At 51.9% G+C, this 16,189-nt stretch overlaps 1 protein-coding gene and 1 pseudogene across 2 annotated transcripts in view; one reads left to right on the forward strand and one right to left on the reverse strand.

Annotated features, from left to right (window-relative positions):
- Positions 1-16,189, forward strand: part of LOC307136650 (procathepsin L-like) — a 1,021,532-nt gene that overhangs the window by 959,433 nt on the left and 45,910 nt on the right. The window lies entirely within an intron of this gene.
- LOC307136744 (platelet-activating factor receptor-like) lies at positions 651-1,752 on the reverse strand (annotated as a pseudogene). Its single transcript has one exon. The product of its transcript is annotated as a platelet-activating factor receptor-like (transcript).

The raw sequence follows: 16,189 nt of genomic DNA on the forward strand, positions 1-16,189 counted from the left end.
TAAGTGTTGAATAATCATGGTTGAAATACACTATTGTTTGAAGGTGTTGCCTGGAAGTGGCAGCAATTGAAAGATAAACAACTAATTTCAAATGCCAATCCTTTGGTTGCATTAAAGGGATAGTTCACTTCCCACAATAATCAAAATTCTGTTATCATTTACCCAGCTTCATTACTTTCTTTTTTAAACGTTTCAACAAAACAATGGATCCCACTGACTTTCACTGCATTGTAAAAACATTTTTCAAAAGGCATTTTTCAAAAGATCTTATTTTGTGTTCCACAGAAGAAAGAAAGTCATATTGGTTCAGAACAAAATGACGATGAGTGGGATAGCAGAATTTTCATTTTTGGGTCAAACCCTTTAAGAATCCAAAAAGAACCTAATTTTGAAACCTCAAATATGAAACATTTGGAAAAAGACTCTAACTCAGGGATGGGCACACTGTCCTGCAGAGTTTAGCTCCAACCCTCAAATTAAACTCACCTGTCTGTAGCCTTCTAGTAATCCTGAAGACATTAATTAGCAGGTTCAGGTGTGTTTGATTAGGGTTGGAGCTAAACTCCGCAGGACAGTGGCCCTCCAGGACTGGAAGTGCCCACCCCTGCTCTAACTGTTTAAAATGAACACCAAATATTTATTAGCTGTGTTCATAATTCACTCTGATGTCTGCTTTTCAGTGACATTGCCGTAGTTAATGTGTTGCGTGAGCAGTTTTTATTATTCTTGACCTTTGTGAAATGACCCTGGATGTACTTGCGGAACTTTGTGGTGGCAAAGCAATACACCAGTGGGTCCAGGAGGCAGTTGATCCCCGTAAGCATGAGGGTGATCTGGTGAGCAATGTTTAAGCTTCGGCGAGTCTCCATGGACCAACCATTCAGGTACAGCACGGATAATGTCCAGGGACCCTGCACCACGTGATGAGGCAGGAAACAGATCACAAAGACGCCCACGACGGCACACAACAACCTCAAAGCTCTGCGTTTGGTACCGCCGGGATGCTTTCCCGTGCTGGCTCGAGGCTGACTGATGGGTTGAGACAGAAGAGCTTGAGCGATCAAGATATTGCAGAAAATCACCATTGTGAAAACAAGAAAGAACAAGCCAATAATGATGAAGTGGGTGATGGCCAATGAATACTTATCAGAGTCATTCATGTCTTGATAACCCTCGAAACAGCGAGAAATGTTTTTTTGTGGGTAATGTATCATTCTGAATTGTATTTATCTGGATTCCCGGTTCAGTGAGGTATTTAATCGATGCTGCAAGAGTGACGACCCAGATGACCGTTGAGACAATTACTGCACGTTTCCAGCAGTCAGAAGAGGTTGCCACCAGTGGCCTGGTAACAGCCCAGTAACGGTTAATGCTGATGGCAGTAAGGAAGAGAATAGAGCAGTACGTGTTAATGAAAAAAAACAAGCCTGTGATACGACAGAGGGTATCTGAGTACTTCCAGTCACCGTTTTGCACGTAGTAGCCAATCCAGAATGGTAGAGCGGACACGAACAGCAGGTCTGCAATGGTCAGGTTGGTCATGTAGATTCGAATCTCATTCATAGCTTTAGACTCCCGCATATAGTGCAGCACATAAAGAGCGTAGCAGTTGGCCAGCAACCCCAAGACAAAGACCACGCCGAATATAGGAAAGAGAGTGTAACGAAACTCTGAGTCAATGAATTCTTTCAATGAAGTTTGATTCTCATGGGTGTTATTTCCAGTGGTCTTTGTGCCTGCAGTAGTCATCATCTTGTGTATCTGAGAACAAAGCAGAGTGATAAGACAGCATACAATTAATTTTGATTCCTTCAAATATCCTTCAAAGTGGTTGTCTAAAAAACAATATTGGCCGACAACTGCTCTGGATAACGGGGAAGAGGTATTACCCTCAGTATTTATGATTGTGCCAGGGGGGGGCGTGGTTTAGCGAGGTCTGTGACGGGAGAGAGAGTCGGGAAACAGGTGCGCCGTAAGTGGGTCAAAGTGCAAAGCATAAACACCTGTGTCTTGTTTCAGTAATGGGCGTGGAGAGACCGGATATAAGCCATCCGGAAGAGGGCTTCGAGGGGAGAGACTGTCTGGAGGCTCGGGAGACACACACGCACAGAGACGGGAGAACACAGAGAAACATTGAGATTGCCCGTACCAGTTTGAGTTTATTGTGAACGCCAGTGGGCGTGATTTATATTGTGTAACGAAACGAGGGAAAATAAAGCACCCCGAGTCTCCAACAAGCCGACCCTGCCTTCTTCCTTACTTGCTACAATCGAACTTTATTACAATGATGTTATGGTTCAATTATATCCATCAAACACTCAAGACTTGACAGTTTATTGTGGTAAGTGTTGCGTTAAAGGTGAAGCATGTAATTTTCCACCACACTGAAACCACATTTCAGAAAGGTTTCCCAAACACCTGAACCTGCCCAAAACTGATAATACCGCCCCAAACTCACACATTGGTGGGGCAATGTTTTGATAGTGTCACAGAACCATAAAATTTACCTTTTAAACTTTTCAAATTAACTTGAGTGCCACATTTTAGAATGCTGTGTCATCTAAGACTTTTACAAAATGTTTCTAGACCTCATGTATCAAACTCCGCTCACCGTCCTTCAGAGTGTACCTCCAATCAGCTCTATAACACCTGCCAGGAAGTTTCTAACAAATCCACTGGAAGGCAAGCCTGTAACTTTTAGCCAAAAAAGCGTAACGGCTAATGCTAGCGCTGGTACGCAGGGCAGGAGACCAGGCAGATGCCTTTTTTATTATTGAATAGATGTGAATGGAGGAGAGGCTTCACTACACTCAATAAACCGCTTTTGTAAGGAAATGGCTTATCATTTAATGAATAGACTGCCTGTCCGCTTATCTTCAACATGTTTTACGCTAAATAAAGTAGTAGATTTTACATGTAGATTTTACATTTTAAAAAGGTTATTTTATAAGAAAAGGCAGAGAAGGGAGTGTCATGACAGGTAGGAATTACGGAATTACCATACTACATGGGTGTCACTGGGCCCATTTTAGGGGGGCTTCAGCCATAAAGTGTGAGATATGTAAGCAGCTAAACTAAACATTTCATATTTGACAGCTGCTTCTTTAAGTCAAAAATGTTAAACAAATTACAAAAATATTCAGGCAAATGAATAAACTTGTGTCTAATTTCGCCATTTTGAATTGAAATAGGCCTATGTAATGGCATTTATAATATAATTCACAAACAAGAAATATTAACAAAGCCATTTTCTTCAGATTAGGCATAGTAATGAATGTGTAGTAATGAATAATAGTAATGAATGTGTGCATATTGTAAATTAATATAATTCCATTTGTAAAATTCAGTAAATAAAAAAGCTCAGATTTTTTTCAGCCTGTATTGGGCATAAGATTAGTAATGAATGTGTGCATATTGTGAATTCATTTAATCAATTTAGTTACCTAGCTTTCCTGGTAATTTTCAGTAAATTAACATGTCGATGAAAATGATTAAAAAAACATATTCAGTAAATATCAGTTAAACATATGTTTACTGTTTTCACTGACGAAAATGGAAAAACTTTATCAGTCATATCTGACATGACCACTGACATGGTTTTCAAGCTATTGTTTTTCTCGGGGGAGTAAGCCCCCAAACGTCTCGGTTACGGATGTAACCCTCGTTCCCTGAGGAGGGAACGGAGACGTAACGTTAGTGACTAACGAATGGGGGTTTCGCTTAGAAGCCTATCAACTTCGAGATTTGAGAAAACGCCCAATGGCGTGCCAATGCCATGGGGCATGCGGAATTTGCATACGTAGCTCCGCCTCACTGCGTGAGTATATAAGGAAGTACGAGGCAATATCGCATTATGTTACCTGCTTGAGGAGCCAAGACTGAACTCCTGCATTCCAGGCAACACAGCTCGATGTGGCAAGGGGACGTTACGTCTCCGTTCCCTCCTCAGGGAACGAGGGTTACATCCGTAACCGAGACGTTCCCTTTCGTTCAGTCACTACGACGTAACGTTAGTGACTAACGAATGGGGGTCCCAATATAATCCCGCCACTCAGCTGTCTTCCAGTGCCCTGCGTAAGTGTGAGTACCCTGTCGTAAGACTAGTACGGACGAAGGACTCCCACTTAACACAGGATACCAAGGTACACTGGGAAGCATATCCCAGTGAGGGAATGCCAAAGATGCCTACCCGTGGGGAGGACTTAAGAGACACATATGACCCGGAGAGGGTTGCATATGGAAGATCTCTAGGGTACCAGCCGAAGGTGGATTTTTAACCCTAGGGGTGGCGGGGACACGCCAAGGGAAGAAACCCGCTCACTGCGGAGACTTACGGTGAAATACACATGTGGGGGTCGCCAGAGGGAACCATGCACATGGGGCACCTGGCCGGACATGAGGGTCTGGGCTCGAAAGGGCAGACTGAACTGATGTCGGCGTCGACAGTGCTGGAGGAGCTCAGGGCTCTCGGGGAACTCACCTGAGGAAATATCGCACGTATCCAGTCCGTGGAGTGGAGTGGCGAGCAAGCGAAGACACCTGAACCTGGTCCATCACCGGCCCCTCGGGGGGGCGAGTACATAGTCGGACACTGGCTCCACTCGGAGATTATAGAATCTGGCGAATGTGTTGGGTGTCGCCCAGCCTGCAGCTCTGCAGATGTCTGCTAGCGAGGCGCCATGCGCTAGAGCCCAAGAGGAGGCCACACTCCGGGTGGAGTGCGCCTTCACACCAAGGGGACATGGTCGGCCTTGCTGCTGGTAAGCCAAAGCAATGGTGTCCACAATCCAGTGAGACAGCCTTTGCTTCGAGAGAGCACTTCCCTTCCGCTCTCCACCATAACAGACAAAGAGCTGGTCTGAGGTCCTGAAACACTGCGTCATGTCTACGTAGGCGCGGAGAGCGCGTACTGGACAGAGCAATGCCAAGGCTGGGTCTGCCTCCTCCAAAGGCAGCGCTTGCAAGTTCACCACCTGGTCCTTGAACGGAGTGGTGGGAACCTTGGGCACATATCCAGGCCGGGGTCTCAGGATCACGTGAGAGTTAGCCGGCCCGAACTCCAGGCACGCTTCGTCAACCGAAAATGCCTGCAGGTCCCCGACCCTCTTAACGGAGGCCAATGCGGTCAGCAGAGCTGTCTTCATGGAGAGAAACTTAATATCAACCGACCGCAAAGGCTCAAAGGGAGGTCTCTGCAGAGCAGTTAACACTACTGCGAGGTCCCAAGAGGGTACGAGAGGAGAGCGAGGAGGATTCAGTCTCCTGGCTCCCCTAAGGAACCTGATGACCAGGTCGTGCTGACTTACCTTTTTGTTCTCAAAGAGATCATGGTGGGCAGATATTGCAGCCACATAAACTTTGAGGGTGGAGGGAGACAGCCTTCGCTCCAGCCCCTCTTGGAGAAACTCAAGCACGGACCTGATCGGGCATTTCCAGGGGTCTTCTTGGCGGGAAGAGCACCAGGTGACGAAGAGGTTCCACTTCAACGCATAGGCATGCCGAGTGGACTCTGCCCTAGCGGAAGAGATGGTGGCGAACACAGTAGGTGGTAGGCCACTCAAACCTGCCGCGTCCCGTCTAGGAGCCACACGTGGAGGTTCCAGAGGTCGGGACGCGGGTGCCAATGGGTGCCCCGTCTCTGAGTAAGGAGGTCCGGTCTCAGAGGAATAGGCCAGGGAGGGGCTGTCGCAAGGAGTATGAGTTCGGGGAACCAAGTCCGGCCGTGCCAGTACGGGGCGACCAAAAGGACCTGCTCCTTGTCCTCCCTGATCTTGCACAGGAGCTGTGCGAGTAGGCTCACTGGGGGGAACGCATATTTGCGAAGGACCCGCGGCCAGCTGTGCGCCAGTGCATCCGTGCCGAGCGTGCCCTCGGTCAGGGAATAATACAGGCTGCAGTGGGAAGAGTCGTGGGAGGCAAACAGATCTACCTGTGCGTCGCCGAACTGTTCCCAAATCAGCTGAACCGTCCGGGGATGGAGTCTCCATTCTCCCGGGAGAGGCTGAAACCGCGAGAGCTCGTCGGCTGCGTGGTTCAGAACTCCCGGAATATGGACAGCACGAAGGGACCTCAGGCGCTTCTGACTCCATAAAATGAGATGGCGGGCGAGTTGAGACATGCGGCGGGAGCGTAGACCGCCCTGGTGGTTGATGTACGCTACTACGGCCGTGTTGTCTGTCCGGACAAGCACATGTTGACCCTTCAGCAGCGCTCGGAAGCGGTGCAGGGCGAACCGTACTGCCAGCAACTCGAGGCAATTGACATGCAGGAGGTGCTGGGGTCCTGTCCAGGAGCCCGCGGCTGCTTGTCCATTGCACATGGCACCCCAGCCCGTGGCAGAGGCATCCGTCGATACGACAACATGCCTGGAAACTTGTTCTAAGGGCACACCTGCCCGTAGAAAGCTGAGGATCGACCACGGGGTGAGCGTCTGTAGGCAGGCCCGAGTCACTTGGACCCGGAGCGTGCCAGACTGCCATGCCCATCTCGGGACTCGATCGCGAAGCCAGTGCTGAAGCGGTCTCATATGAAGCAATCCGAGCGGCGTTACCACGGCTGCAGATGCCATATGCCCCAGGAGCCTCTGAAATAGTTTCAGTGGAACCGCATTCTTGCTCTCGATTTGTCGGAGGCAAGTCAGCAGAGACTGCGCGCGCTCGCTCGAAAGCTGCACGTACATGGCGACCGAGTCGATCTCCATACCGAGAAAAGAGATCCTCTGCACTGGGCAAAGTTTGCTCTTCTCCCAGTTGACCCGAAGGCCCAGACGGGTTAAGTGGTGGAGAACCAGATCTCTGTGTCCGCAAACCTGCTCTCGAGAGTGGCCTAGTATGAGCCAGTCGTCGAGGTAGTTCAGGATGCGGACCCCGTGCTGCCAAAGGGGCGCAAGGGCTGCCTCGGCGATCTTCGTGAAGACGCGAGGGGACAGAGATAACCCGAATGGGAGAACTGCGTACTGGTATGCCCGCCCCTCGAAAGCAAACCGTAGGAACGGTCTGTGTCGAGGAAGGATGGAGACATGGAAGTAGGCGTCCTTCAGGTCGATCGCTGCAAACCAATCGTCCGGACGAACGCATTCAAAAAGGCGTTTCGCAGTCAACATCTTGAACGGAAGCCGGTGAAGGGATTGGTTCAAGATGCGAAGGTCCAGGATTGGCCGTAACCCACCGGTTTTCTTGGGTACAATGAAGTAGGGGCTGTAGAACCCCGACCTCATTTCGGCTGGAGGGACAGGCTCGATCGCACCCTTCGCCAGTAGAGTGGCAATCTCCGCACGCATGACGGGGGCATGGGCCCCGGTCATGGTATAGCGGACTCCCCTGTAACGGGGAGGAGCCTGCGCGAACTGAATCGCGTAGCCGAGCCTGATGGTCCGGGCAACCCAGCGGGACAGCCCCGGAAGCTGAAGCCAGGCTTCCAGAGACTGCACCAACGGGGTCATACGGACGACAGACGTACCCTGGGTGGGGCAGCGAGGCAGCGTTACCGGCGCGGACAGGGGAGGCTGTTGGGCGTCCCCGGGTCGGAGCATGGTTAACGGCTGCGCCCTGACAGAGGAGACCAGGGAAGGACTCGCGTTCCACTGGGGTCTGCTCTGCCAGGGGGCTGGCGACAGAGAGGGACGAGAGTGGCGAGACCCGAGGGTGGCGCGCACTGCCGTCACCGATCTCTGGGGGCTCAGGGATGGGGTTGTCAGTTCTTTCTTTAACCACATTAGGGTGCTGCTGACCCGGGGGCCAGCAGCTGAACAAAAGATTCTCCCCCGGCCCTCCACCGGGGGAAGGAGCGGCCCTGCCGCCGTCTCCTGGAAAGAACTGCCCATCCCTGAGCCGTCCGCATCAGGAGCGCCGCTTAGCCTGGCGTTTCTTCGCGGGCTGCGGGGCTGGAGCGGACTGGGACGCCTTCCTGCGGCTGCCTCTGCGCGGCCCGGGTGGAGGCTGCTGCTTGGGTGGCGCAGAGGCGGAGGAAGCCGCGGGAGGGCGTCCTCGGCGGCGAGCAGGCTGAGGCACCTGCGCGGGCGGTGGGGTGGAGGCAGCAGCTGACCACCGGGGCAGGATGTATTTTATAGCCTCAGTCTGCTTCTGAGCGGCCGAGAACTGTTGGGCGAAGCTCTCGACCGCTCCGCCGAATAGCCCATCCTGTGATATGGGGGCGTTGAGGAAACGTGTTCGCTCAGCGTCGCGCATATCAGACAGGGTGAGCCATAAGTGTCTCTCCTGGACCACATTTGTGGACATCACCTGACCCAGGGAGCGTGCGGTCACCTTCGTCGCCCGGAGAGCGAGGTCGGTGGCGGCACGCAACTCATTGCTGAGTCCTGGATCAGCCCCTCTCTCGTGCATATCGCACAGCAACTTGGCTTGGTAAGCCTGAAGAGTTGCCATGGTATGCAAAGAAGCGGCGGCCTGCCCCGCAGCTCTATAGGACTTCGCCACCAGAGATGACGAAAACCTACAGGCCTTGGAGGGGTGCTTTGGGTCACCACGCCAGGACGAAGCGCTCTGTGGACACAGTTGCATCGCAACAGAACGTTCGACTGGGGGGACCCCAGTGTACCCATGAGCCGCGGCTCCATCGAGAGAGGTGAAGGCGGAAGAGGCCGCCAAACGTTCACGGGAAGACAACGGGGCCTTCCAGGAACGCGCGACCTCTTCATGCACCTCGGGGAAGAAAGGTATTGGAGGAGCGGCCGGACGGGTGTCCGGACGCGCCGCCCCCAAAAACCAATCATCCAACCGCGAACGCTCGGGCTGAGGCGGAGGGTTCCACTCCAGTCCAAGAGCTGCGGCGGCCCGAGACAGCATGGCTGTCAACTCTGGGTCCGACTCGGGCAATGCTGGCGCACCCGAAGGTGGCAGCACAGCCGAATCATCATCCTCAGATGACTCCAGCCCACCTTGTGATGCGGCGATAGACATCACTTCCTCCTCCGCCGCGCCAAACGCCACAGTCGGGACAGCAGGAGCCGGCCCCGATGTAGACGCCTGAGCGCGGACCGGGTCAAGTGCCTGAGAGGGGGGTGTGGGCCGAGGAACTAGCGTCGGAGCTTTGTTCCACACCGTCACCCTCAGATCACCCTGGTCACCAGCCAAAGTGCCGCCTCCAGAGGAGACCGCAGATTGGGGGGTGGCGGAGGGGACTCTCGTTCCGGCATCAGCACGGAATTCACGGAGTCTTGATCGAAGCACTGAGATGGCCAGGTTCCCGCAGAGAGAACATGAGTCATCCACGAGCGCTGCCTGAGCGTGCTGAAAGCCCAAACACGTCACACAGCGCTCGTGCCCGTCGAAAGAAAAAAGCGATCTACCGCACCCAGAAGTGCACGGACGAAACATCCTGAAAAGGACGTGTCACGTGCAAGCTCTTTTGTGAGAGGAAACTTTGCAGTCGATGCCGAAGCGCCCAGGGAAACACACACCAGCTGGATGCAGACCACTGCACAGATCAGCAGGCAGGAAGTATGCGATCACTGGAACGCGCCGTCACACCAACACCGACTGGAAAGCTGCTCGTCTCGAAGAAGCTGACAGAGTCTCAGAAGGCTGTAGGAGTGAAGAGGTAGGTACTCTTGGCTCCGAAAGCAAAAACATAATGCGATATTGCCTCGTACTTCCTTATATACTCACGCAGTGAGGCGGAGCTACGTATGCAAATTCCGCATGCCCCATGGCATTGGCACGCCATTGGGCGTTTTCTCAAAACTCGAAGTTGATAGGCTTCTAAGCGAAACCCCCATTCGTTAGTCACTAACGTTACGTCGTAGTGACTGAACGAAAGGGAACCCCCCTAACTACCTCACATTTGGGATCTAAGTGATTATAAACCTGCCTACATTGTATAATTAAGGGATGTACAGTATGGTCATGCAAAATAAGTAATTAATATTTGCTTTATAAGAACTAATAAACAGCCAATATCCTAATATGCATACTAATAAGATACTAGTTAATAATAGTGAGAATTGGACCCTAAACTAAAGTGTTACCATTTTTTTTTTCATACCCTCACTGGGGGCTGAGCCCCCCTAAAATGAAAATCCTAGAATCGCCCCTGCCATTGTATTTAATAGTAATATTGAGTGATATTGTAGGCCTATATTGTCTAAAGAAGGTAAAGAAAATGCAGATGCTTTCTTTCTTCGTCTTTCAGGTTTTACCAGTTATGATAAGACTTGAATTGTAATGATTGTTATAACTGCATGTATGCATATGACACTGATATTATGCGTTTTAATGAATAAAGAGAAAATTGATAATAAACACAATAAAAAATATTGTGTTATATTTTATGTTGTTAAATGAAAATAAAGTGCTCTTTCTATCGCTGCCAGGTTAAACTTATATTGTAATGATTTATGACTGCTGTGCACCTAATGATGATGATATAACACTTTTTAATGAATTAAGGTTAAAAGAATACATATAATTTTAATAAATTAAATATGTATTAAATAACAATGAAGTTTTAGTTCAATCTTAAATGTAGTTTTATGCGCCCTGCAGTGACTAGTAATTTGCAGGTAACAGACATTCCGGATTCACGCCACAGCACATTCACAAACAATGCAGTCTTACTGTACTTTACTATATAACACCAGAACATTTATTCACAGGACCAACGCGCTCATCCACAAGAAACTGATAAGCGTTAACTGTAATTGACTGTCATAAAACTTTGAACGACGGGAACTGACGTCACTGCTATTACACGATGGGCTGTGGTGCCTCACGTGATCCAAGTCAACCGCTACCCTTTTTCTTCCTATAATAAGACAATCTCTGTTTCTAGTAATCCTGAAGACATTGATTTGCTGATTCAGGTGTTTTTAATTATGGGTTGGGGCTAAACTGTTCTGGAGAGTGGTTTGACACCCCTGCTCTAGACCTTACTTTTTTTTCTCATCCTTCCTTGTCCAGTATTTTCACCAATTTACCCTTTAAACAAGAGTTTTGGATCACACACAGCATGCAATGCTGATATTTAGCCTACATCACACACACTGTATGTTTAGCCTAACACACGTGTGAAACTCGAAGTTTACTTCAGGCTTCAGAGTTGTCTGCATAGTACAGAGATAGGTGAAAATGACATGTACTTGTACGTGTTTTAATGCAAGAAACTTGGGAGAGCAGCATTAAAAGAGGTAATGCCTATTTTGTCTCGCACACTGTGAGTTGAGAAAATATGCATTGTATCAAAAGTGCTCTTTCATTAACATTTCTACGTTCTAGAAGCTGCATTAGAGTTCCCTTTCGAAAGTGAACTCGCGCTGCGTCAGCTGACGCTACGGGGAACGCCTCCAGCGTGACAGGTGCCTGAAATCACAATTAAAAAACGTCAATCCTATTGACCGGCGACAGCCCATGACGTCATCAAGGTGCAACCAGGAAGTATAAAAGGGCGCCTTGCCAACATGACCGTATCTTTTCGTCTTCAGGGACTGTTTTGCCTATCTCACGTAAAGCGTCAAAGAAAGTTTTGCAAACGAGAGAATGAAGTGTGCTCAGAAGCAACGCCACTTCCGCAGATGTGTGGACCCGTGTACCAGGTATCTTACACCTGAGGATACACACACACTCTGTGTGTACTGTCTGGGTGAGGAGCATGCACGGGAAGTTCTCGAGGGAGCTTCCTGTGCAAACTGCGAGCGTTTTCCCCTGAAGACGCTCCGCTCTCGTCTGGCTCTCTTCTCGAGGGGAGAGAATTCAGCATCTGGGGACGGCCCCGCTCGAGCTGAGGCTGAGCAGCGTTTGAAGTCCTGGGGTTCCCAGATGGATCTGGCTCGTCGTCTGGAGACTGGTGTGGTGCTCGCAGATGACGATCCAGATCACGAGGGGCAGACATCGGAGGAGGAGCGGGATTTGAGCTCCTCCTCCTCGTCTGCGGCTCTTCCAACAGAGCAAAGGATGGATGAAGAGGTTGGTGAGTCAGCTGAGGCTGAAACCTCGCATCCATCCTGTCCCATGTACGGGGAGCTGGTGGAGGTCATGGAGTGCACTGCAGGTAGACTGCAGCTGCCGTGGCAGCGCGCGAGGAGAGAGGTCGTGCGTCCAAATCGTTTGGATGACCGGTTTCTCTCCGCTCATGACCGCCCAGCTCCCGGGAGTCTTCCATTTCTTCCGGATCTCCATCAACAGATCTCGAAGGGATGGAAGAAGCCGTATTCAGCCCGCATCCATCGGCATCAGCGAGCTAACTTCGATGATGTCGAGGGATTGGCTGAGGCTGGATATGTGTCGTTGCCGCCCGTGGACGAGACGTTTGCGAACTATCTCGCCTCTGGGCGGCCATCGACACTGAGGTCTCCCACCCTGCCGACCAAACCGCTTAGGACAACATCACGGTTAAACGGCAGGGCGTACATGTCAGCGGGTCACGCTGGGGCGGCTTTACACACCATGGCGGTGTTACAAGCCTCCGTGGAGGCGGTGGTCGTAAAGTTCAGGGAGGCGAAGGCGCGCTCGGCGGCATTTAGAACATGCATCCCGCTGAGGTCCGGGACCGCGCCCAGGCAGCCGGGTGTCCCTGGCCCGTCACGGTCTGAGGACTGGAGACGGGACCAGCGAACCAGCGTCGCCTCTCGAGCGCCCCCTCCGTGGAGGACTGGTGCGCAGAGAAGGCAGGACACCCGCAACAAGAAGAGGAAGGAAGCCGGTGCTGGTAACCGGAACCAGCGTAGGCAGCGGACTCCGCCTCCCAGGGCGCGCAGATGAGCGCTGCCTTTTTCCCTTCCTCCTGTGAAATTCCCCTGGGCGCTTTACATCAGGCCGGTGGGCCAATGATGAGCAGAAAATGTACGATTCTGACGGCCCGCCTGGTTTGTTTGGTGAAAGCGCCCCCCTCAGGATGGTGGTCGTATACTAGCTTGATGGCTGGTTTGAAGCGCCGAGAAGAGCGAGTGGTGAGTCCCCCTCGAAAAGGGTGAAACATTTTCTACTAATGTTTTCAGGACTCCGTTTTTCGCTCTCCTGAGAGGGCTCGGGGGATTATGGAACATCGCTGGACATCGCAGGGCCTGCAGCTCCCCGTGAGTAAGCTAAGAACGATCTTCTTTGCAACATTATATGTTTGTACATAATGCTATACTTTAGTTAGTAGAGATCTACCGCCTCTCCGTGTTATCTCTATCACTTATGTGAGTGTTTGTATTGCCGCTCTTGCTCTCTGGCTTGTGGCGCGCGGGGGCGAGTTGTTTGTTTTCCTAGCTTTAAGTATAAAGTAGCATTACGACCGGGTTAAGCACTATGCGTGAGCTGTAGTGAGATCTGCGCCCAGCCCTGTTGGGCTTTTAAATGGGTTTCGGGGCCCCGTTGTTTATGTAAGGGGTGATAATATTTCTTTCCTGAGCCCTGGGTAGATCTAGTGCAGGTGTAGCACCGCACCACTTGGCCTAGGCTTTGCTAAGGATGGGGGGCGTTTCCTTTAAAAGCAGGTTTGTCGCCCTAGGCCTGTCTTTAAGTATAAGAACAGTGCATGTTTTTCTGCATCCTTGATTCAGCCTCCTCTTATTACAGAGTAGTCCGGCCAAGGCCCGCCCCCTTCTCTGCGTTCTGGGGTTATTTAGTAATGCAGTGTAGGTGTTGCAGCAGGGATAGCAAAAGTCTGTGTGCGTCCAAGACTTTAGTTTTGCTGTGCCCCGCCTTTCAGAGCTGATGTGGCCACCACCTTCTGGTGGCCCCCGGCCTCATCCTGGAGGATGGTACGGCCGGTGGGTTACATTTTTTGTATGATGTGTTTACCCTCTGCTCTATGTCCTCTGCTCCACCTTCTTTAGGGCTCGGGTCGAGCTGAACATCGCAACCTTCTGCAAAAAGTGGCGGTTTGATCGAATGCTCCCCTGAGGCCCGAGCATTACCAATGGCTGACGTCCTTGCACGAACGGCAGACCGCTGTATGAGAAAGTAAGGCGGCCGCCCTGAAGCAGGTGACGTAAGTTGTACTCCCCTCGCTTTAGAGGGTTCCTAAGCGTTTGTTTGCTGAGTACACTGCTGTTGGCAATGTGATTAGGTTCATGTCTGTAGGCACTGCCCTGTGAGACTGCGCTATCGCGGAGGCCCTTTAGCCTCTGGGATGGAGCCAGCCCCAGGTGCGGGCATATGAAGGCCAGCTGGTTGTGAGTAGCCAGCTTGGGCAGTCTGGGCAGCGGACTCCAGGACAAGGGAGTCTCGACGTCGTGGCCCATAGGTGGGCCCCCGAGGATTCTTTCCGTCGACGTCAACTTCAGCAGAAACCTCGTCAACCAGTAGGCCCTCTTTGGCCTCCTTGGGGATGAGTCCCCAGGTGATAACTGGATGTCCAGTTCTTCGTCAGCAGCAGACAGCTACCGTCAGCCCGGGTGCAGCAGCCAGCCTTCTTCTATCCGCGGCAGGGTTCATAGAACCTGCAGGCCTCCTATTTGGAGGTAGGCCCTGCCAGGCCTCCCTGAGGGGTAGGCTCCCGTTTTTGGGTTACCTTGGCTCAGATGGTAGGCCCCATCAGGCCTCCCTGAGAGCCTGCTGTGAGTAGCAGGCCTTGCCCGGTCTCCCCCAAGGGGGTATTCCTGAGCATTAGTCCCTCGACGGCTGGCACAAGCTGCTAGTAGGCGGTACCAAGCCTCCCTAAGGGCCTGCTGTGGGGTAAGCAGGCTCACTGGACCTCCTCTGAGGGGTTGGTCCCGGGCCTCAGTCACTGGATGGCTAGCACGAGCTGCTAGTAGGTAGTAGGCCTCACCCGGCCTCCCTGAGGGCGAGTTCCCGGTTCCCAGTCTCTGTGGCGGTGAGCATGGAGTGCTAGCAGGTAGTAGGCCTCACTAGGCCTCCCTGGAGGACTAGCACGTTCTGCTATCAGGTGGTAGGCGGCGAGCCTCCCTGAGATCGTTCCCCGGTCCCAAGTTTCGGTACCTCACGGTAGCACGGGTTGCTAACAGGTAGCAACAGGCTTCCCTGGGGGATTCGCTATTGGATTGTAGGCCTCACCTGGCCTCCTCTAAGGGCATGTTCCGGTTTCGCAGTTACTAGATGAGTCTAGTCACTGTGGAAAAGCTATCTAGCGCACCTATTGTCAGGTGGCAGGCCTAACTAAGCCTCCCTGAAGGAATGCCCAACGACTAAACAGATGGTAGGCCTCACTAGGCCTCCCTGACGGAGCGAGTCCCTGTTCTCCCAGCTACCTCAAGGGCTAGCTCGACTGCGGTCAGGTGGTAGGCCTGCTAGGCCTCCCTGAGGGCAAGCTCCGTGGTTTGGACACGCGAGCAGTCGGCACAGGTTACCAGGTGGAGGCCCCTTCTGGCCTCCCTGGGGGACGAGTTCCCTCGGAGGGAACACATAACTGGCTTTACGCTGACAGCTGGTGGTCACCTGCTATCAGGCGCCGGTTTCTAGCCGGTAGCACCTGAAGGCGGTGTTCATACCCTAGCATGACGAGACAACGCTACTACTATGCGGTCCCTACAGGAAGGGACTCTCATAGATCGCCTACAGCATGGTTACCTACCAGGCAGGCTTGGGAGCTCCTCTCAAGAGAGAGTCTTCTGTGAGCTGATAGCCGCTTGGCACTGATCCGTCGGTTGTAGACCCATCGAGGCCTCCCAGCAAGGAATCAGCCTGTAGGCCTGTTCGGCCTCCTGAGCACGTTTTAAAATAAGTGCTTGGTAGATCCTAGGATCGAGTGGCTAAACTCCCCTCACTAGCAAGGGTTAGAAAGCACTTCGCTGAGCGCTGCTCTCCAGGATAACCCGTCTCTGAGGTCCGGCTGGTGGAGGACACTGCCTTTTTGCAGTACCCTAGCAGGATGTCTCTCCGGAGGCAAGTACCTGAGTACTTAAGCAGACAGGGGTTGGCCGAACTGACGTGTCCCACATAGAGGTCGCTAGGTCAGGCCTCCCTGGTGGCATTCGGTGAATTCTTCCCGAATAGTGACTGGCGCGGGTTCCCTCGGGTCCCACTGCCACGTTCCCTTAAAGGAACCCCCTTCTGTCGAACGGGCTGGTTCCAGGCCTTCGAGCGGCCAGGGTAGGACTTCATGTAGTATGCGAAGTTTCCTTCTCAGGTTTATAGCTTGGGCTTTGACCGTAGGGAGCGCTGTCACTGAAAGCCTAATGTGACCAGAAGGGGAGTGGTTCAGGCTTTTCAGTTGAATTTGCTTGTCCTGACAGTTGTCACTGCCATTGGGCATGCACTCCTTTCGGCATGGCGGCGTTGGTATATCGTTC

This window comes from Gobio gobio, assembly GCF_949357685.1.
Source record: "Gobio gobio genome assembly, chromosome: 13".
NCBI classification, from domain to species: Eukaryota; Metazoa; Chordata; class Actinopteri; order Cypriniformes; family Gobionidae; genus Gobio; species Gobio gobio.